This window comes from Pinus tabuliformis, chromosome 4_2, assembly GCF_031772625.1.
Source record: "Pinus tabuliformis cultivar Carrire ecotype Pingquan chromosome 4_2, CPIR1, whole genome shotgun sequence".
In the NCBI taxonomy this organism is placed as follows: Eukaryota; Viridiplantae; Streptophyta; class Pinopsida; order Pinales; family Pinaceae; genus Pinus; species Pinus tabuliformis.
The window spans coordinates 764,441,174-764,463,602 of record NC_142304.1 but is presented as its reverse complement, the minus strand read 5'-3'; the positions used below and the strand labels follow the sequence as shown (position 1 = coordinate 764,463,602).

At 39.6% G+C, this 22,429-nt stretch overlaps 1 protein-coding gene across 2 annotated transcripts in view; it reads right to left on the bottom strand.

Annotated features, from left to right (window-relative positions):
* The window catches only part of RFC3 (Translation elongation factor EF1B/ribosomal protein S6 family protein), a 279,286-nt gene that overhangs the window by 175,062 nt on the left and 81,795 nt on the right, over positions 1–22,429 (bottom strand). The window lies entirely within an intron of this gene.

The window sequence follows — 22,429 nt, the reverse complement described above, 5'->3', positions numbered from 1 at the left end:
AAAAATTCTGCGAGGCGTGAGAGTATATTTAGGAGCATTCAGAAACCCTAACTTCCTTGGATCATACCTCCAAAAATATAGTGTACCAAGATCTTAAAATTGAATCAGAGATTGCCCAACATCTCTTCTCAATCTTCTCCAAGCATCACCATCTGAAACTTCCCAATAAAAACGTTATAGTGAAAATTTCACGATGATCTGTTTGAAGCAGCAAAACCCTGGGATCATGAGCTCTGATACCAAATGTTATGATCCTTGTGCCTAAAAAAATAATTACAGTTCTTTTCGAAGGGAAAACCTTCTTTTACAATAAATACATTGAACAAGACAATATCCGATGATTCTAAGCCTAGGTCTCCTTAGCGTATATATAGCAAACAAAGGGTACAATTATAATAAAATAGTACCTTGAGGGGTTGTAGCCTACATAACAGCGTGACAACATAAATGTAATCACTCAATATCTAGGGCTTAATAAGGGGTTTTTGGGTAAGCATGGGGCTTATATAAGGCTTAACAGGGCATGTCATGATCTAGGGCCTAGATGAGGATGGTCATCCTTTGGATGATTGAGGAGGGCTTGATGACCTTAAAGGAGCCCTAATGTTGGAGAAAGGAGGCAATACATTGCTCATATGACACACATGGAGATGACATGTGTTGTCGCACAGATTGTCACGACAACGCTCAGACCGGGGGCTGTCACCTGATCCCCGATCTCTCGTTTAAGCCTGTCTCCCGCGGCTAAGGGGGGTGGACCCTATAGGAAAATGGATGACCAACTGTGAATCAGTTGGGTTGGGAGACACGAAGGACAACCAGCACTAAAATGATTCTATTAAGTTAACAGACCAGTGCCTTATGGAGTTAATGATTAAACGATTGTTTATCGAAAGCTGTAGGAATACGAACTTTATAATTCCATGATTAACAATCATTTATAAGCAAAAAACCCAAGCGATGTAAGATTTTCCACAAATGCACAATGCCTTAACGATGATCCAGCGATTAAACTTCAAGAAAAATTAAATGCTTTAAAAGATCATAAAATTTAAATGTTGGCCAGTTACCAACTTCACATAGCTAACTTTAAATAAACATTTAAGTGCATTTAGCTATACCAAAACAAAAAAAAGACTTTAAAGGAATTTCCGATTTTAAATTAGTCTTTTTCAAAATTTATTTATATTTTTTTTTATAAAATTTTGAATCTAAAAATTTAACAAAACTAAAATCCTAAATAAAATAAAATCTAATCTAAAGTTTAAAAAAGAACTTTTAGATGCCTTTTATAATTTTTTTTATTTATTTATTTATTTATTCCCTTTTTTTTGAGTTTTTGGTTTGATTTAAAATAATACAAAATGAAACTTAATTCTAACTCTAGAACTACACCCTAAGTTAAATTCATGAACTAAACAAAAAATAAAAATAAAAATATATACATATTTTTTTATTTTTTATTTATTTTTAAATCAAACAAGACTAAAATTTAAATCTAAACTAAAACTAAAGCCTAAGTTTAAAAAAGTTAATCTAATCTAATTTAAATGAAACGGATCTTTCAACAAAATTTATAAAGTTCTAAACTATATAAAATAAAAATAAAAATAAAATCAACGCTAAATCTAATTAAAATTTAAATGAAACTGGACTTTAAAAAAAAAAACTAAAGATTAAATCCTAAATAAAAGAAAATGAAATCTAAAATAAATAAAGCAATTAAATTCTAAAATCTAAGACAAAATTTAGATCTAAAACTAACAGCTAATAGAAAAAATGAAACTCCATTTATTTTTATTTATTTTTAAATCAAAATTTAAACAAAACTAAATCTAATTTTTAAAGAAATCTAAATCTAAAATTAAAACAAAAATTTAATAGATCTAAAACCAACGCATGTCTAAATCTAAAGCTAAACTTTTAATTTTTAAATGAAACGCTAGACAAAACCTAAAACAGAACCCGTAGAGTATGTAAAAAAAAAATTCGAACGCTCTATTTGCTGTTTGTTGCGCAGGTAATGGACGGCAGAAGGGTTTGCTGAATGAGATTGTTGCGGTCTACGTGCAGGTTGGAGATGGAATACGGCAGCAGTTAATTGTTTTGCTGGTGCGTGGGTTTCCAGAGAGCGAACAAGAAATGATAGCAAACAGTCAAGAGGGGACAGCAGGTCAGCGTTGATGGAGGGGATTCGATGGATGAATGGAGGACGCTGCGTAGGGATGGACCAAAATCGCCTTTTTTTAATTTTTTTTTATTTGTTGCTGTTGCAGATATGCAGGTTCTGGACGAGCTGAGCGTGGAAATGGCATGAAGGCTAAATCGATTTGCAGGTGAAGACGCACTCTGCAGAAGAGCTGGATGTGAGAGAAAAATGTGTGGGAAAAACAAAACGCTGGCAGAGGAGGATGTGAGGAGCTGTAGCTTCAATTTTTGTTTGCAGGAAATGGATAGCAGCATTGAGGCAACTGCGTGAAGTGTGTAGATGCACTGGCAGCAAATGGATACAAAGATTTGAGGGTGGAGAGCAGATGGAGCAGTCGAATAGGAGCTGCGTGAGGAATATGCCAGAGAAAAGAGGAGAAACAATGGGAGAAATGGATGGTTGTGGAAATATACAAAACAGAATGCAGATTTAGAGTGGCTGATGAGGGCTGCACAGTTTGCCCTTTTAAAAAAAAATTCAAAATGCTCCTGTAATACAATAAATCCCTTAGCAACATCAGATAGCTGATCAAACCCTCGAAACTTTTCAGAAAAACCTGCAAATTTCCAGCAAACTTTAAATTGCCCTATATTCAGATTTGTCTTTTGAAAACCCCAAAAAAAAATTCTTAAGATCTGCACCTGCAACCTGCAATGGGAAAATGAAAACCCAGAAAATATATGCAATGATTGAAAATAAAACCCTAAAAACCAGCTACAAAAATTACAATATTTACAGATCTAAGGCTCTAAACAGTCAGATTTGTCAATAATCACAGTAACATCATCAGAATTTAGTTTTAATGTAAGATACTTCAGAAAACCCTGCATGCAAAATATTTCGAATGATAAGCCTGGGATCAAGAACTAGCTAGGCTCTTTCAGAAAACACAACCCAGGAGTTGGCTGGTTCAACCGAGAACTTCCCCTAACGCCCGGTAAAACTTGAAACTGAGATTTCCTGCACAGCTTACAATCAACTATTAACATAGAGGGAAAAAACGATAGTGAAATTCAGATCAAATGGAGATACCTGCCATTATATTTCAGAATCTAAACTATCATTCAAACCCTAGAGATCAGACAAGATACCTGTGCCTGAATCAATCTTCATCAAGCTAAATCAATGACTGAAAATAAAACTATGCAGAAAATATAAAACAATCTTACAGCATTTCCAGAAGAGTAACACCAGCAAGATTTTTAACCCCAAAGTCTTTCTTTATTGCACAAAAAATGACTACAAGAGAGCTGTCTTTAGCACTAGACTCTCAGATCCAATCTCAAATGACCCCTAGCACCCTATTTAAAGGAAAAATTCCCAACAGCTAGTTCGAGTGATCCACGTCAAAATGATCTCAACCGTCGATGAGGATCAAGATATCGTTTAATCTCATCCGTCGAATTTTTAATGTATAAAAAATTGAAATTCTGCATTTATTTACTCAAAATATTATTATTTTATTACTTTTAGGTTTTTTACTTTTTTATTTTTTAATTTTTAATTTTTAATTTTTTATTATTTTATTATTTTTTAATTTTTAAAATTTTTATTTTTCAGTTATTATTATTTTTTTTTTTTTTTTAATTTTTAATTTATTTTTTACATGGATGCTCGAACTTAGCCTTTGGAAAAATCACCTAGGACCTAGGACTTAGGACTTATGAGGGGATTAAAACATTTTCTCACCCTCAAGACACTTTACATGATGACTTTTACAACTTTACATCTCAAAGGGGAGAACCCATTTGACATAGACCCTCATAAACCACCCAGTTCTGCGACACAACTATAATCTAGCAGATTAACACACTAGGATTCTCCTAAGATTCTTATGACAAAATCCATTCGGGATTTGGGGTTAGGCTGAAGGAAAACTCTGCCGATCATGGATCGGTGAGACGAAAAACCTTCCGGAACGTAGATTATCACTAGAAAATTAGGTCCACCTAGGCAATTTACATACATGACTCAACTCTGCTAAGATTATTTACAATTAAATATGCAGACTGGGTTTACAACATAAATTGATCAAGCTGTCGATCACTGTCGAATGGCACGGACATGTCGATCAAGCGCTATCCCTTTTTTGCGAAGAAAAGGGGGTGTACTGCTGGGAAGTTGACACGTAGTGGTCAACAACGTGTTCACCCACATTGGACCTATTACCACACAATCTAGCAAGGGTCGTAGGAGGGGTTCCCAAGGGACTACACTACTAGACCAAGTGACAACAAGGGGACAAGGACCCACTGTCTGTTAGAATTAATGGAGAAAGTTAGTCTTTTCCTAGATTTGGTTGTTTGTTGTTGTAGGATAGGATTGAGACCCTCTGATTAGGTCTAAGATCCTATTATTTAGGGAGTGGTTCAAACCACCCTGTTTATGTGCTAGTTTATATGTAACAGGCTTTTGTGTGAATGGATGTAGAGTGTTTTGCCAGAGGCAGTCTCCAGGTGCAGTCTCTCACTTGAGAGCTGCCCAGGTTGATCAATAAATTTGATTCTTTATTTTTATCATGGTATGGAGCAAAAGGAGAATTGAGGGCAAGTGAAGTGCCAAGTAAGGCTGGTGTGAAGGGTACAATATCTTGTGTGATTGATTGTTGGTATAGCTACTGCGAGCCGTGTGAGCTTAGGAGAAGGCAACCTCAGGATAGTGTTGTAAATAGAATATTTGCAATCGATTGTGAGTGATCTCCTAAGCGACGGCAGCCCGTGGTGCTGGTGGACGCGAGTGAAGCGTGGTGATTGAGATCATCTGCGTACGTGGTCAAGGAATCCACGTAAAGCAAGATCTATTGCAGCTTATTGCGTGGTCGGTCAAGGAGCCCGTCGTGCCTGATGCAATGGGGCAAAGAGCCCGTGGTCAAGGAGTTTGTCGTGGTTGAAGGTTCTTGTTCGTGCCCTCTGCCTTCACGGTAAAGGAAGATCGTGGCACTAAAATCGTGGAGCTGCAAGGTGGAGGCTGTTGGCCGAGCGAAGGAGTAAGCTGCGAGCCAAGAGGTGGCGCAAAAGAGGACCGTTTGGGTCTACAGGGTGTTGAGACTGTGCGTGGAGGTTGGGTCAGCTACGAATCCGGATCAGTGACTTAGAGCCGTAAGACCGTTGCTTCAACTGTGGATCGTGGTGGTAGCTCAAATTGGTTGGTGAGCTTGGATCGTGGTAGAAACTCTCTTGGTGGCGTAGTGTGTGAGAGTGGAGCTGCAAGGTGGATGCAGAAGTCGGCGTTTTGAAGTCAGAAATCGAAGGTGTGCTTGGCTGATGATCATGCAACGTCAATCGACGTTGAGTTCCAGCTGTGTCGATGACATGAGGAACTCTAAATGGCGTTTCGATGTCAGAAGTCGCAGATTGTGCTCGGCTGATGCAGCGAAAATTGACGTTGACCTTCAGGCATGTGAAGGCACAAGTTTTCTGGTGGTCGAGAGGGTCGTGGGTGCCAGTGGGCCTAGCACGGTCTCCATCCTCATTTGCATCTCCTTCATCGCGGTCGTGCATGTGAACATCGTCTTGTTCTTCATCCTGCTCTGACTCCTTGTGGGATTCGATCTCTGGACCGACATAGCTGCTACAAGCAAGGGATCAGAGGCTTGTGAACCATCTGTCAAGTGGGGGCTGACCACATGAAAGTTGAAACTATTGTAGAGGCATTGAATCGGTGACGCTGTTGGTTATTGAAGTTGTTTAAAGGCGTTGAAGTCGTCGAAAAGAGGCAAAGACCCGTGTGGACACCATTTGAAGCTCTGCTACACAAAAGCACAGTTGGAGCGATGTTGGGAACAAATCTATGACCATGAACAGATTTGTATAGCCATGGGACTGAGAACGTTGAGCAACAATTTTATTCTGGTTTAGGAGAAGGAAGACTGTCTGGTTCAGAAAATTAAAACGACATCAGAGTGTTTTTTTTCCTGGTTTTGTGGTAGAGGGTAGTCGAACCTATGTTAGCATCATCGTGTTTTGTTTACAATTGCTCAGTCAGCATTGTGAACGTTGTGGGCATTTACGCAGAGTCGGCAGTGAGACGTGGTGTGGTCCCTACTGTTTGCGGAGTTGGCGTAGAAAGGAGTGGGCTAGTGGTGCATCGTGGAGAGTGTTTGTGAGGCTTGAAACGGTGTGCACTTGGAGAAGAGTTGTGTTCTTTGGAGAAGAATAGACGGTGCCTCTAACTAACTTGCACACTTAGAAAAGAGTTGTGTGCTTCGAAGAACAGTAGAGTGTTGTGTGTCCCCAGTAGAATGAGTATAACATCTTTGTGTGAACGTTGCCTCACCATTTCCTCGATTGAAGTCTTTGGCATGAAGTGAAGATGAGTTTTCTCTTGGAGAAACGCAAGGAGAGGTGTGTCCGATGTTTCTCTGGCATACTACAGTGATCCCATATTTGAATGCAGTAATGGGTCAACAAAGTAGACTAAAACAATCTCGAAGGAAACTAAGGAGAAAGTATCAAGGGATAGATGCAATATATTGTTTTGCTGAATTTGGTGAAGAGTTTCCAATCAACGCTGATGGACTTATAGTTGATCAAGTCAAGGATCATGATGCAGATCTAGAATTTGATGAAATCGTTAAGAGGTTAATGTCGGATCTACCCTCTTTTTCAGGTATGAATTATGAAAGCTGGGCAACTGAAATGAAAACAACATTATGGAAGGTAAATTTATTGAATTATGTTGAAGATGCTATCAATTTAAACTATGATAGTGGAGATGCATCAACATTACATCTTATAACATCTGCATTAGATGAAAACATCATGTTCAACATACTACATGAATATGGTAAGATTCAAAATGAAAAAGTTTTGTGGGATATTTTAGAAATGAAGTACAATTTGAATGAGGGCAAAGATGATGAAGGTATTGCTCTTGAAAATGATGATTGTGTTTTCAATCCCATAACTGATTGTGAAACTGAACATGTCAACATTGAAGATGCAATGATGGGTGATGAATGTGTGCATGTAATTGTTGATTTTTGGTAGCATCGGATGTGCTCTAGTCTTGAAATTTGGAGGAGAGGCTAAGGCACATGAGATCTCCAAGACCCAGAAATCGTTTTGAGAAATTCCATCTGGATGAGGAGTTATTAAAATAATTAATATTTTTAATGGGTTCCTAAGTCTAAACTTAGGAAAATAAAAATATTAATGGGTATTAATAAAGATAAGGATGAGAAGCTTCTAAGAGACAAGGATCAAGTCTGTTTTAATCTTAGCCGTTGATTAGGGACTTAATCTTGATCATTGATTCATCAACAGGAAAAGTATAAGAGAAGACTTGAGGATCATTTGGAGACATACCGGCAGATACTCAGTATCTCAAGGAAATTCGATTCTCAAGGAAGAGGAGACCGATTTCAAAGGAAGTTGTAGGGTGGAGGAAGAAGAGGGCTTCAACAGCAGGCAGTGATCGAGGAGGAGGTGACGCAAGGACAGTGGAAGATAGCGCAGAAAGAGATACGCAGTGTAGAGGAGAGACGCGGAGCCTACGCTGGCTGACGCAGAGGGACGCAGAGCCACTCAGAGCCACGTTGGGTCAATCAGAGTGACACAGGGGTGACGCAGAAGTGGGAGCAGGGTCTCCAAAGTGTCAGATGGTCTCAAAGGGAAAGTCTTAGGTGTTTTCTTTCAGTTTCTCTGTAAAATCATTCCTTGTAAAAGCAATTGTTGTTGAAGATTGATAAAGCCCTCATCGCTGCATCGTTTTCCCGCATTGGGTTTTTCCAGGGCCAATTGTCCAAAAATAACTATGTCGATGTGATTAATTCTTGTGCATGTATTTTTCGTTGGGTAATTGTGTGATAACTGCAGTAGAATTTATTTTAATATTTGTTGAAGGAATTTCGTAAATAACTTATTGAGAATAATAAGTAGGTGAAATAAATCAGTTGTTGCAGTGATAGAATTTCAGTTTAGAAATTTTCACATGGTATCAGAGTAGAGATCCAACAACAGGAAAGGAAAATCGATTATTGGTCAAGAGCATGATGTAGAGGCATCCACTCAGGCGGACTCGCGCAGATTTCCGGAAGAATGCAAAAGGGACGAATATTAGATGTTAGCTTCCAAATTGGAAGAAGAAGTCGCTTGCCTTGCAAGCTCTGCCTCCTCAGAGGTTTGGTATATAGACAGTGGAGCTTCCTGGCATATGACAGGAATCCGAGAATGTTTTTCAGATTATCAGGAAGAAAGAATGAATTTTCAAATCACCAAGGGGAATAACGCAAATTGTACTCCAGTAGGAAGAGATACCATACTTTTTCAAACCAAAGCAGGAGAGCGACTTCGGGAAACCAATGTGCTACATGTGTCGGGATTGCGGATGAACTTACATTTCGTATCTCAACTTCAAAACAAGGGCTATGACGTTTTCTTCATTAAGGAGAAAGTATATGTCAAACACCCAAGTTGGAAAAAGAAGGTTCAGATTGGAATCAGAAGAAACAAGTTGTACAAGTTACAGCGAGAATCACCAATGGCATTGATAGGCAGTAATGGAGACAAAGACTTGAATGAGCTTTGGCACAAGAGGATGAGACACTTACACCATGGGGCTCTGAGAATTCTTGGGAAAACAATATTAGGAGTTCCAGAACTAAGTACTGAACGGGATGATGTATGCAGAGGGTGCACTCTGGGCAAGTATGCCAAAGCTGCATTTTCCAGAAGTAACAATAGGGCGAAGAGTGTGCTAGGATTAATACACACAGACATTTGCAGAACGATATCCAAAAAAGCTCTTAGTGGTGCCGAATACTTCGTCACCTTCATCGATGACCATTCCAAGAAGACTTGGATCTACTTTCTGAAAACCAAGGATGAGGTTTTCAGTCGATTCAAAGAGTTCAAGGCTCTAGTGGAGAATCTGATAGGAAAGAAGATAAAAGTGTTGCGCTCGAACAATGGAGGAGAGTATGTTGACAAGGACTTCACCAATTTTTGCGCTAAGGAAGGCAGAAGAGAGTGGACAACTCCCTACAATCCGAAGTAGAATGGAGTAGCAGAAAGGAAAAACAGAACTATTGCGGAAGTAGCTAGGGCAATGTTGTATGATCAGGATATGCCTAAATTCTTGTGGGCAAAAGCATGCAGCACGATAGTTTATGTCCAGAACAGGACTCCTCACAGGGCATTGGGCAAAATCACTCCGAAGAAGGTCTTCACTGGGAAGACACCTGAAGTCAGTCATTTCAGGATATTTGGGAGTTTAGCATATTGTCGTATACCCGAAGAGAAGAGAAAGAAATTAGATCAAACTGCTGAGAAAGGATATCTTGTGGGATATAGCGAGAATGCTAAGGCATATAGAGTCTATCTTCCAAGGAGTAGGAAGGTAGTAGTTCGGCGGGATGTAAAGTTCATGGAGGATAGAGCTTTCAGAAAATCCCGAGAAATGCCTTCCGAGGAGCAGTCGAAAGACGAGCCATTGGTCAGACCACTTCAACCAGCAGAAACTGGTACCAGAAATCCTCCTGAAGACAAGGCTTCAGAACAGGAGGAATCTCAGGAAGAAGAAGAGTTGATAGATGTACCTACTAACAGTGGAAGAATGAGCCGAGAACTCCGACAGATTCTGCAGGATGCAGAAGACTTCATTAGTGCACCCAGGAATAGTAAAAGGGAGCGAAGACAGCCAAACAAATACCAAGCCTTCGTAGCTCAGGTTGGGGAACCTTCTAGTTTTCAGGAGGTCGTTCAGCATCAAGTATGGGTGGATGCTATGGTGGAGGAATACAGCTCTATAATGATCAATGATGTCTAGGAAGTGGTACCTAGGCCTCAGGACAGATCAGTGGTAGGTTCGAGATGGATCTACAAGGTCAAATATGCTACAGACGACAGTGTGGAGAAATACTAAGCCAGGGTCATGGCTAAGGGGTATGCTCAGAAGGAAGCGATAGACTACGAAGAGACCTTCGCCACATTAGCTAGGTATACTTCCATTAGGACCGTGATATCTCTTGTAGCGCAGATGGGGTGGGAGATTCATCAAATGGATGTCAAGACGACATTCTTGAACGAAGTAATAGAAGAGGAAGTATACATCGAACAACCAGAAGGTTTTGAGACACATGAGAAGAAATCTAATGTATGCATATTAAAGAAAGCCTTGTATGGGTTGAAACAGGCACCTAGGGCATGGTATGGTCTTAAATGTGCCCTAGCCGCAGATCTAAGGAAGGGTTACAGCTGATGCAAAATGTGACCTAGCCGCAGGTATCAACACAGCAAAAGAGACTTCTAACGCAAACCTAAATCGCAGTCATCTTTGTTGAAATTTGGTACCGGAGGACAGGTGGTTCCCTAAGGCTTTGATCTTTGGCCTAGGGAAAAGTGTCCAAAAGAATTTAATTTTTCTCCTAAAGTAACTTTATAATTTTATAAAGTTAAATCTAATTTAAAAGTGACTTTAAGTGATAAAGTTACTAAGTCTAATTTTAAAGTAACTTTTATAAAGTAAATGAAAAATTAGAAAGGAAAAGTGACTTTGGAAATAAATGACTAAGTGGGTCTTTATTAAAGTGGGGTGAATTAAAAAATAGAAAGTGAGATTTAAATGAGCATTTAATCTCAGCCATTGATCTAAATCTATTTCAGCCATTGGATTTAGAGATCACCCAAAAGTCACTTGGAGTTATATTAAAAGAGGAAAAGGTCATTCATTCTTTCATGAGCAGATTGGGAGAAGGAGAGCAAGAGAGCAAGAGAGATTTCTGAGCAGGGAGGAGAAGGAGACAGCAGCTTGGCACACATTCCAAGGCAGCAGTTGAGCAGATTTGTACAGCTGATTCAGCACATAGTGAAAGGCAGATTTTTGCACAAAAATCGAGAAGCAGTTTGCTGATTTTTCTGCACACAAAACGGAGGCCGTACAGCATTTATTGCTGTCCTGTTTGCTGTAATTTCCAGATTGCTGTGAGGCACGGGAAAGGAGATAAGTTGTAAATTTGCTTGCTGATTTTTTGCTGAATAATTCTCACTGTAAAAAGGCAATTTTCAGAAATAAAGAAGAGCTCTCAAACTAGTTTTCCCCAAGAGTTGTAGGGGGTTTTTCCAGGGTCAAGTTGACCAAAAATATCAGTGTTTTAATGTGTTTTAATGGCTGTTTTTGATTGCAGATTTTTAATTCTGCAATTTCCCGCATTCTGAAAAATTTCCAGAATTTGTGTTTTCAGCAATATTTATTTTTTTCAGTCTGTTAAATGTATGGTTATGGGAATGGGCATTTAACTACATGGGAGAAATAAGGAGAAACTGAAAACCGGGGTGGGAAAACAGAGATTTTTACAATCTTAGCTAGCTGTTAGGCCGAGTTTGAGGACTAAACACATGATGATTGTGACATGTTTTGAGGACCGGATTTTGTTGTGCTAGGCCGCAGGCCATAGCACCACAGTTGGGCTTGCGTAGGGCAGCAAAGGGCTGTCTTATGCCCTAAGGCAGCAATGCAGCTAGGGAGTGGTTCTATTAAGGTATGTCGCGGTCCTTTAAAGGATGTTTGGAAGTCTATTGGAGAATTGAAGGCTACGGCCATATGAAAGTTTAAGCAGCAAGTTTGATGTTGCTATGTGAGGATAGGTAGGATTGTCTTAACATGAAGGTTGTCCACCTAGTATTAGAATGACTTCCAGTGCACCATATAGAAGAATCCTCTTAACAGTGAACTATGTAGCAAATGATAAGATATGACAGTGTTGGAGCAGCATAGTGTGGAACGTACTACAACATGACAAACATCATAAAGAAGTGTAGTGCAACATGTTGTGTGTTGGGTAACAAAGTGCAGCACTGTGATAAAAGGAGTGGCAGCATGATGAAGGAAACATGGTGCAGTATGGAGCAACAATAGTACAACATGGTAATGATGAACATATGGCAGCAGCAAGAACATATGGCAGCAGCAAGAAGGTATTGCAGCAACAGGATGATGAGGTATTGCAGCATGCATTTGGGTACAGCATAGTGCAATGAAGAGCTCAGCATAGTGCAGCAAGAGGAGATGCAATACAGTGATGGGTACAGTCATGATTGGTGAAGCATGATGAGATGCAGCATAGTGATGATGGGTGCAGCATGGTGCAGCACGGTGAGGTGCAGCATGATGACGAGGTGCAACACAATGATAGGTGAAGGAGTCACCTTGGAGAATCAGTTGAAGTAGCATGTCTTCAACTGATCTCATGTATCATCTTCTTAGAGATGATCTATGCTCTTATCTAGATAAGTCAAAGTGTTGACTTCTGTTGTAAATGTACTATCTCTCTCTCTCTCTGCTGAACTATTGAAGAACATATAAGAAGAACTAATCAAGGGTTTCCCCACATTGGGGTTTGTCCCTAGCTAGCACCACATCTTGTGTCCTCTTGTCTTGGCTTGTCTTCTGCGATTTATGTTTATATCCTATCTGCAATTTACTATTATGTTGATGTGATTGCTAATCTGGAAAAGATATTGAGCCAACTGTGAAAAATTGAAATAGATTGCTCTAAGCATAGAACATGCCTAAAATCAAGGGACTCATACGGGGGACCTGGGAACCAGGTGATGGCCATAATGATAAGGGATAGAGCTCATGTTGGCTTTTTCCCATGTGCTAAATTTGTATGTCCCGACCATCTTTTCATTTTATGGTATGTTTCCTCTTGAGAGTGGCCAAATTATGCTTTTTATTTTCATTTTAGCTGCATCATCCTCTGAGGCATCGTTCCAGGCCCGACCCAAAGCGTGGACAAGGGGGAGGGAAGGCTAACTCCTTGTGGACCCAATGGACAAATGTGGCCTCAAGTGGGAAATATGTGGAAAGGGGCTATAATGAGTGGAGGGGAGAGATGTATGTGGTGTCGGAAAGCGGGACCATGCATCCAAAATCAGGGTTTCCCATGTAGCGCCATTCTTAAAGCTAGTAGAAAATAAAGAGATACTTCGAGACTAAGATACAAGACTAACCACCCAACTGGACAAGGGGACAAGAGTATAGACAAAGCCCATTCTTTTCGCTGAATCCCCCCACCAATCCATGTCCAAATGTGCCCATAATAAGTAAGCAAAAATACCCAATTACATAATGAAAAGCCATACCTTCAAGATTAGAAGACCCACCTTCAAACATACGATCATGATAGAATAGGTGAGGGCACATAATGGTTGGCTCAAGTGGCGGAGATGGTGGCACATGAAGCTATCTAGAGGTTGAAGAAAATATAGGAGAAAAGTTTCTCCTATGGGCCATCTAGGACATGATGTCTCAGTAGAGTGCAGGAATGTACTCGAACAAGGAGGTCATGAGAACACCAGCAATATCTTAGGACCGTAGACCTGTTACCTATGAAAATTCCTTGAAGCAACTGGAATTAATTCTCCTAACTGATTGGCAGTTTATTAATTTTCCTGATTAATACTGAATTAATCACTGCAATTTCTTCACCAAATAAAATAAATGTTGCGGAAAAATACAGGAAATTGAGAAATATAATAGCAAACACACAAAAATGACACCGTTATTTTTGAAGAAAAATCCCCAGAAAAACCCAATGCGAGAAAACCGGTGCAGCATCTGAGGGCTTGTATTTTATTATTTGCAGCAAAAATTATGAGTACAATAAAATGTCGCCAAATTGGCGATTCTATCCAAGAGAATACTAGCAAATTTACTGAGGGAAATTTACCTTCACTCCAAGCAATCATGGCACTGTCTAACCTCTGAAAAGTAAGTCGTCTACTCACCCCTGCGTAGGCCCTATGTCACCTCCACGCAGACCCTCACACACGTGGCCTGGAGGCTGGAATTGCTGCCAATCAAGTCGTCCTGCCTGTTGCTAACTAGGAAAATGTATCTATGTCACTCTAGAAAATATTCCCAGCCTCTAGAACTAAAAACGACCTTCCCTTCAACCAAATCAAACTGCCTATCTTGAGGCTCTGCGCAACCTCCTGGAGATAAATTTCAGCTTCCTCTTTCTAACTCTCCAGAACTAGAAATCCTTCTTCCAGACATTGTTGACTTCTTCTGCCACCTGCTACTCACCTACTTCCTCGATCTCCATTGTTGAATCACTCCTGCAACTGGGAATTCGAACTGCCTGGGCAACTGAGTATCTATATGGGTGTGTTCTACATCTACCCATGGACCTCTTCTTATAATCTCTAGTTGGGACTCCAACAACCAAGATTAAAACTTAATTGATAGCTGAGATCATTTCCAAGTCGATCCGTGGGAGTTTCTAGAGCATTCTCACCTTTCTCAATTAATTACTATTAATTAACCACTTTTCCTAAGTTAAACTTAGAAAAAATTTAAATGTTGGTCAATTAATTTAATTGAGCTATCTCTGAGTGGCATTTCCATAAACGATTTCTGGGTTTTGGAGAACTTTGTTTTAACTTCTCCACAAAGTTTCAAGACTAGAACACCTCTGATGCTACAAAAACTAACATTCCCTGCACATCAAAGACTAAGGACACGGGGCAACATGTTTTTAAGGCGTCTTATGGTTGCCCATGCTTATGTTAGGACATAAAATTCAACAAGAAATAAAATTTTAAATTCTACATGCAATTCTAATCTAAATGAAGCTACTCTAGCATGTTAAAAGAATATGATGTTAGTTGTAATGCGAAAATCAGCATGCAATGCACCCTACTCTAACATGCATATTACATCACCTAAGTACTAAGTGTAATCATAGACCCAATGCAACCTGTTGACCACCACGTGTCAACGACCCATAGCAGTACACCCCCTTTTTCGCAAAAGGGATAGCGCCTAAGCAATGTGTTTGTGCCATACAACTATCATCATCAACTTGACTTCCAAGATGTTATGTAAATCCTTTTTGCATGTGTATAATGTAAATAATCTCAGCAGATTTGTGTCATGTATGTAACGACCTAGGTAAACCTACTTTTCTAGTGACAATCTCCATTCTAGGAGGTTTTTTGTCTCACCGGATGGTCGGCACAGTTTTCCTCCAGTCTTACCTCAAAGCTAGAATGGATTTTGTCGCTAGGATCTTAGGCGAGTCTTAGTGTTCTAGATCGAGTCTATGTAAAAGTGATTTGGGAATAATCCTAACTATTTGGTTAGGTTATTTTATTACAAATTCCTTGGTCTGCTGGATTATATTTGTGTCGTATAAATGGGTGGTCCGCGAGGATCTTTTTCAAATGGATTTTCGCCCTTATGATGTAAAAAATATGAGTGTCTTGAAGGTTGGAAAAATAATTTATCCCCTCATAGGTTAATTAATTAAATTTTCCGGCCAAAAAGTTGATTAAAATCCTAAGCCAGAAATTTGATTAATTCTAGATCCTAGGTAAATTTAAATTCTCCAAAGGCAAAATTCGTCGGTCCTAAAAATTAAATTTTAAAAGGTCCTGGGATTAAGGTAAATTAATTATTTTGCCAAGTTTTAAACCTTTGATCCCTGGGGATTAAGTCAAAGTCAATTTTTTTGGGAAATTAACTCAAAAAAAATATTTTTGAGTTAATTAAAATGCATTTAATGAAAAATTTCGAATTGCCCCAAATATTTAAATATTTCAATGGATGAAATTAAAAAAGAAAAAAAATTAATCTTCATCAACGATCGAGATTGCTTTGACGAGGATCACTCGAACTAGCCGTTGGAGGATTTCTCTTTAAATAGAAGGTCATTTGTCAGTGGATACTTTTGACCTTTGAGTCGTGTGTTTAGCAAGAAGCTCGTGTAATCTTTTTCTGAATAATAAAGAAAAACTTTGGGGTTAAAATTCTGTTGGTGTTACTCTTCATGGGAATACTGTAAGATGTGTTGTTTTCATGCATAATTTTTTCTAATGCCATTGATGATAGCTTCTAAAGAGTAATTTGAGTATAGGTATCTTTCTCAGTGGCTGGGGTTTGAATAATAATCTAAATTTTTAACGCCAGGTATCTCTATTTGTCTAAATTTTATTATTGTTTTCTCACTCTATTTTGATGGTTGGATTGAGTTTTGCAGAGAAATCTTGATTTTTTAGATCCTCGGGCGTTAGGGGAAGTTTTCAGTTGGACCAGCCAACTCCCAATCCGTGTTTTCTGAAGACACCAGCAAAATTAATCTCGAGCTTATCATAAGATTTTTTTTGCTTTACTGATGCACGAGGGTTTCGAGTTAGCACCTTTAAAATTTAAAAATCTTTTAATTTATGTGCAGCATAATGGTAGATATCGCTAATTAGAGCCTGCAGTTTGTAAATTTTGTAATTATTTTTCTAACATGGGTTTTTCTGAGTTTTAGTTTTTATCATTGTATATATCGTTTGGGTGTTTTCTTGTTGTCATGCAACTACAGATCTAAGGAAGAAATTTTCATACAGTCCAGACCTAGGAATATTATTCAAATTTTATTTATTTTTTTGCAATCCAAGGGTTCCAAAATTTTAGATCTGGACATTTTTATAAGGGTTTCAAGGAAATCTAAAGTAGAAGTACACTGGGAATGTTTTAAAGGGTTTTCTAGCTACCATTTTTTGCTGAGTGTTTTCCTCTCTAGAAAAAAACGTTTTTTAGAAACCCTATCCTCTTTCCCCCTGCGTTTTTTCTTTTTTCTTTTTTCTTTTTTGCATCTCAGATCTGCATCCTCTCTTTGCTGCAAATTTCGAAATCTCTCCCTCTGCTGCCCAGACTCTCCCTCACATAACCCGCGTCCATACCCCTGCTGCAAGCCCGACTACCTCAAACTCTTGATCTGTTGCTTCTCCTCATAGCTCTCTCCTTTTGCTGCTTTAGTCCCTTTCCCACCTATGTTCTCCTCTTCCTAGCCCGTGTTCTCCTCTCTGCCTGCAAAAACGAGCTCCCTTATCCCTCCGCGCAATTCATTTCCTCCCTCCTCCGCGTCCCTCCCTGTTGCGTGGGTCTTTTCTCCATCTCCCTACGTTACCCTTCTCCTCAACCTCCACGTCCCTCTTCCCTGCAGCACTCCCACAGTCCATCCCCTTCGCTGCCATCTTCTGCATTCCATCGAGCTGCTCGCTGCCTCTGCCGCCAGACCTTCATATCGCAGTCCCTCCCTCCTCACCGTCGTCGGACCTGCACAACTCAACAAAACATTCAACCTTTTTTATTTTGTTCATTTGTATGCGTTAGGTTAGGTTTAGATTTTACCTTTTATTATTTTAGTTTAGTTAGTTCTTTTTGGTTTCATTTGATTTTTTTTTACTTTGGTTAACTTATTCATTTTTTATTTTTTATTTTAAATTTGATTTTTATTATTTGTGTTTGTTTAGTTTAGGATTTGGGTTAGATTTATTTTATTTTGTCTTTTAGATTCGTTTTGATTTAAAATTTGATTTTTATTTTTATTTTTTGTCTTGTTTTGATTTCCCATTTTCTTTTTTTATTTTTAGTTATGATTTTTTTTATTTTTGATTTTGCTTTAAAAAAAAATTTAAAAATTAAAACCATTAAAAAATCTAAAAATTTTAAATTTTGGTGACTTTAGAATGCCTAAGGAATTAAATCAAAAGTGGAATCTAAGCTTTTACATTTAAGAAATTTCTATTTTTATGTGGCCTATGGCCCATAAAAATTTAAATTTGACTAAAGTCTTTTGATTTTTAGTCACATTAAATTTTTAATTTCTTCATTTACCACATTAAATTAATTGCTTAAGGAATAATTAAATTGTTAATCTAGAGTTCCTTGGTGTCCTTTCGTGGTAGTGATTTATTATCAGGTGTGATTAATGTTTTAAAAATTATATTGCCTAGTGGAGAATGATAAATTATTCTAGATCTGGGTTATTAATGAAAATCATTTTAAATCTGGAATCATTGCTTAGCATTTAAATTTCATAATTATTCACAGGATTTAATTGGTAGAATATCTTGTGTGATAAGGTTTTGGGCGTTGACATTTAATTATTCATGATTGTCGCTTTGCCACATTTATAAATTGCTTTCCATAACTTGTTTCTGTTTAGTCTATGGCTAATTGAATACAAAGGCACTGGTTTAAAATCATTTCTTTCTTGTGATTATGTCTTATTTGTATTAATTGTTTATTCTATCAATCTCAGTTGACCAAGACTTGTCATCAAGTTGTCCATCTTTAAGTCTCCTAGAGCCTGTGTTTCACAGGCCATTCTCATTCATTCACCTTAGGGACTACCCCCCTTGACTTGTCTAGGAGAGAGCCTAAATGGAGTGAGTAAGGATTAGAGTGACAGCTCTTACTCTGAGTGTTGTCGCGGTGCCTAGACACTTTGTGCGACAAAACAACCAACATATCATCCAGTCAATATAAAAACAATTGCCCTTCTGCTTACCCATGAAATAGATCCAAAGGCAAGGGCAAGAATGAAAACATGGAAGCTTACAAGGGCGGGAGGCGAGAAAATGAAATGACCAGACATGGGGCATCACAGGAGAAGAGGGAACAAAGGGATGTAATCTATTCCACAGGATCCTTTCTTCCAACCAAAATATAAAGATATCAACAATCATACTCATAAACCTCTGATGGATGGCAACCTCAAGCATATCATCCCCATCATGATCCTTCTCATTTCTGTCATGCTTTATGGCCACTAAAGGGTCATGATTGGAAGGAAAGGGAGACTGATGACATGGGGAGACACAACAAGCAGGTTGCTCATGATAATCATACTCAAGCGAGAGAAAGGATTCATTATTACAAGAAGGGTTGAGGAAAGGGTCCATATGCAATTCAACTATAACCCCAGGGTTGTGAGGAAGGACAAGGGTCCTATTGGTATCATCATCATAGGTGTCATAGATAGGGTCCTTGTCAAAACGATTCCCACAAACCTCCCATTTCCCTTCTTCAATACGTAAAGTAATCACTAATCATTGATATCAATGTTTGAAGGGGTTATGGGATAAAGGTCTTCTTGATGCATAGTGAGGGCTTCCTATTGAATGTCTAATGTTGGGCATACTCGAAAATGTTTAAGAAAGCCATCAAAGAATTCTTCAATGGATGAGATGCTCCTAGGTTCGCAATTATGTAACCATGACTTATGACCATGAAGGGATCTAATGAACAACATCATGAGGACATCGTGATGAACCAACTCAGCTTTCAAGGCATATGCGACAAATCTTGCCACATGATCAACAGTAGATAGTGGGTCGCCATTAAACCTAGGCAACCCACGTATGATAGTCCAGGTAAGATACTTTGAGCGTCCATGAAAGCGAACGATGTCTAAGGCAGGGAAATCATCAAAGAAAAACATCCTCTTAAGTTAGGCATACCAAACATATCGGAGTTGCCAGGGTGAATTCAAAGGTGCCTAAAGAGATGTTTGCTTCACCCTACAAGCATTGACTTTGGAATTCAATGAAGAACTAGGGATTTGTTCTTCCAATCGAGTCACTAGGAATGATATGTCAATATGGTTGTATGTAATATCCCTAAGGAAAATTAACAGTAAATATGCAAAGCAAACATAGACAAAAACACCATAAACAGTGAACACACAATCAGGCCATAAAATTGCACCAAAAATTGTGTTGTTGAGCTCTTTTTATTAATAAAGATGGGTGTACAATAAGGTGTTGGAAGGAACGCACCTGGGCTTGCTCAAGGGTAGCTAGAAAAGCCCTAAATGACAAATAAGACACCCTTCACTAATCTGCTGCTATGTTGCTAAAGCTTTGCGCTGAAGATGCCCAGAAATATGTTGCTGCCTGAATTGATCGGCTACTAGGGCCCTTTCCGGTGCTCAGAAAATTCTGGGAAATTAATCTTGGCCTCTCCACCAAATACCTAGAATAACCCACGAAGGATTTGGCCAATGCTTGACTTCAAAAATTCAGCCCTATTTCCTCTAAATGGCTCCACTACTAAGTGATTCGACCAACCTGTAAATTATGCTGCAAAATGCCTCCAAAATGGCTGCAGTACTCCTCAAAATTCTTCCTCGACCCTCACTCCAAGTTTTAGCCCCAAACGCAACTCACTCCTCCACCTCCCAGAGTGCTCCCACTCCCAAGAAATCAACCCTCCTGCTGGTAGTGCGAAAAAGCAAGGTGAAACTCCCTCCTTAAGCTGGCATTCAAAGTCCACCGAAGCAAGGGCTAAGATCTCCGCTCGAAGACACTTGTGTGCTAATCAAAATTTGCAGACTTGGCTTCAGCTCAAGCATGCTCTTGTCATAGATAATTTTGCAAATGATGAATGAATGAGCAAATGATTGTTCCCTCCTTTTGTCAAGATGCCTCCAAAATGCCCATGTGGGCCTAGCTCGAACTTCCAACACCAAATTCGCTCCAATGAGAGCGTACTTCCCATGTGGCCGAAAATCTCATGTGGTGGCCCCCACACTCCACCAAAGCCGCAATTTTTCTCTCTAGCTCTAATGTTTGAGTGTATTCCAAACCAAAAGTCGAGTGTGGGTCCTCTAAGCCCACCTTTCCTAAGTGCATCTGTGCAATAAACCAAAAATGAACAAAATTGATATTTTACTTAGCAAAATACTAAGTAGGAATATCACAGTCCTCCCCACCAAAATGTTGCTTGTCCTCAAGCAACTGCAATGAAGGATGCTAAAGTATCTGCTCCCCCTCTCGGGTGGCATCCTCATCTGGCAGATTCCTCCATCTGATCAAAAACTCCTTGATGACCCTGTTTCTCAAATGCCTCTCTCGGGTATCCAAAATGACCTCTAGTTCCAGCACCAAATGCTCCTCATCGTCCATAGGAGGTAGTTCTGTAGTTGTTGTGACCCACTGTCCTAATGCCTTTTTTAGGCAAGACACATGAAAGATGTTGTGCACCCAGCTCCCCAGGGGTAGCTCCGGCTCATATGCTACCTACCCTACCCTTTGACTGACACGATACGGTCCATAAAAGTGGGGTTTGAGATTCTCAGCCCTCTTCTGTTTGATTGAAGACTGTCATTACAGTTGAAACCTCAAGAAGACCAAGCCCCGTACTTCAAACTGCCTCTCAACTCTGCCCTTGTCTGCATAAAGCTTTTGTTTGTTTTGGTCCATCTGCATGTTGTCTTTAAGAGCCCTCAAAATGTGTTGGCTCTCCTATATCCAGTTCTTGGCCCTTGGGGCCCTGCTGTCTCCAAACATAACGTCAACGAAAATCAATGCATCATAACCATACAAAGCTCAGAATGGTGACATACTATGGACATGTGGTATGTAGTGTTGTAGCAGTATTCACCCAAGTGCAACCATCGTATCCATGCTCTCTGTTGACTTGTCACATAGTTACGCAAGTAGCCCTCCAGCCACTTGTTAACTATCTCCGTCTACCCGTCTATCTGAGGGTGATAACTGGTACTCAGAGTGAGCTCAATGCCCACCAACCGAAATAGCTCCTGCCAGAATCCACCCATGAACTGGCTATCCTAGTCACTGACAATGGTCTTTGGGAGACCATGTAGCCAAAACACCTCCCTAAAGAACAATTCGGCCACCTGTGAGGCCAAGTACCGGGCTGAGATGGCGAAGAAATGAGCAAACTTCATCAGGCGATCCACCACTACGTAAATGCAGTCTTTGCCCTGTACTGTGGGCAGCCCGGTAATGAAATCCATCGATATGCTCTCCCATTTCCCCTCCGGAATGGGAAGCGGCTGCAATAGGCCTGCGGGGTGTGACTGCTCACCCTTGTTCCGCTGGCATGTGTCACACTCCCTGATATGCCTTAGAACATCATCCTTGAGGCCCCTCCATGCAAAGCGCTCTCTAATGGCCCTGTATGTCTTTGTGAACCCCTGGTGCCCTGCTAGTGGTGAGTCATGGGCAGCCTGTAGAATCTTCTCCCTCAGTTGAGAGCTGGGTACCAAATAAATCTGGTCTCGAAAGTAGATCACCTCATTCATCACCCTGTACCGGTCATCTGTCACCAACCCATCAAGGACCTCACACGCGAACCGATCCTTGGAGTACTCCACTAGTAGTTGCGCCCTCCAATCCAGAGCAATACTCATCAAAGTATGAAAATTCCTCGACCGGAATCACTACTGCAGTAACTGATGATCTTTCTCCTATTTGTTAATTTCCTTTAAACAAATTACTTGCGGTTTACTATGGAAAATATTGAAATACATACACTACAACCTTCACTTAATTAAATATTATACGGAAACAAGAGACTGAGCAAGAAAGAAAATACAACACAATGGACACCGTTATTTTTGGACAAATGTCCCCGGAAAAACCGAATGCGGGAAAACCGGTGCAGTAGATCTCAGGGTTTTATTATTATGCA